Below are 1,684 nucleotides of genomic sequence, written 5' to 3' on the forward strand. Positions count from 1 at the left end.
CTGGTTTGTACCCTACACGATATACTCGTGTGACTTATTCGGGCTAGATGCATTGCATCAGAAAACAACTGGGTTGAAGACACGCATCTACCTCATAGTAAACCACAGCTATGAAGTTTCACATCACCGTTGTTTTTGGCCAAGTACATGTGATCTCTAAACTCGCGGTAATTTGCACCATCCGCTTCGACGGTTGAACCAGTGGAATTCTGGGCTTCGACCAACACCTAAACCGGACACCTGCTAGCCCGCACGGGACATGAATTGGTCGCCTGGGCGTTTGAGCCTGAGATCAAACTACTGCCTGCCTTGGAATGAGGTAGGCCCCGACTCATACACGGCGCGGCACCTGGGCCAATGTGGTGGTGGCGTGAGTCCTCATTACGGCCCTGTCCGGTAAGTGTGTCATCTCAAGGACGTCGAGTTTGTGTTGAAAAATCAGCTGAGTTGTCTGTGCCGTTCCAGGCGCTAGTGTTGGCCAAAATAGGATGCCCTACTGGTTGTCGGTCGGGCTGCGCTGTCAACTGGGTCGCGGTATAACGAACTACTTGGAGTCAAGCGATAGGCTGCTCGTTATTTGGTAAGTATTGGGCTACGGGGACTGAATTCCCAGAGCGGTACTAGAAGTCGTGCTCTGAAGGACATACAATCAGTGGAAACGGTTAATTGGATTAAAGGATGTTCAGTGATGACATTATCCAAATAAAGCACGTGACTGCCTACTGAATTTGATAAGTAGGTGAGTTAGGACAATACTTGTCGGGTGGATCGTCCTATTCGGTGCTTACCCAAAGAGTAGTAAGCGACTGACAGGGAGAGAGGGAGGTTTTCAGAGGGTTACGAATTCGCAGACCTGGGATAGATTGGTGGTCCGAATAGAGGTTAGAAACTCTATCCTGTTTTGCTGTCAAACTAGAGAGAGGGGCGAGAGTGTATGAGGTTGTGACCAGCAGCGAGGCAAACGAGTTTTCATTGCTGGGACATGTGCTCAAACGCTGGTGTTGAACATCGAGCTGGTAAGCCCTAAGAATAGTAAAGCTTTTAGCAACCATATGAGTAGTGTGTAGTATCAATATCGAAGTCGTGATACTGCAAACGCCGCGCGAACCGAGACGGCAAGCCTGTCAAGAGATGCTTCAAGCTTATTCGATCGGACAGCTCAACAAACACGAGTGCTCGTCAAAGATTTTTGGGACACACCCAGAATGTCCAATTAGAACAATGCAGATGCATTGGGACACCCACATCATATGGTTGCTGGATGTACAAACTTTCTTGCATTTAAACACCTGGCGGAATCAGCATCCTGTTTAGTACAGTGAACTCTGCCCGATGGAAAATTCCGATCATCAATTTGTGGGACTGTTTGATGGCGAACCAGGAAGTTACTGCAGACCGCAAACGGTGCTAAATCAGCACTAAACACTGGTTTATGAACGCCATAAAATCCTGAGGAAGAACGCCCGGGTGAGGATGGGGAACGGAAACAATGTTGGAGAATTAATTCATACATCCCTATGCCCCTATGGGAGGTGATCGTGAACAAAGTGCCTGCTCGCCATCGAGATGACTGTATCTGGGCCTCGTACCAAAACGGAATACCACCGGTGGGTGGGATTGAGCCACCGAATATCGGTTTAGCGTCAGGTGTATTGTTCATTACTTTGGCATTTGGAATTCCCCA

This window comes from Opisthorchis viverrini (genome assembly GCF_000715545.1).
Source record: "Opisthorchis viverrini unplaced genomic scaffold opera_v5_305, whole genome shotgun sequence".
Classification (NCBI taxonomy): Eukaryota; Metazoa; Platyhelminthes; class Trematoda; order Opisthorchiida; family Opisthorchiidae; genus Opisthorchis; species Opisthorchis viverrini.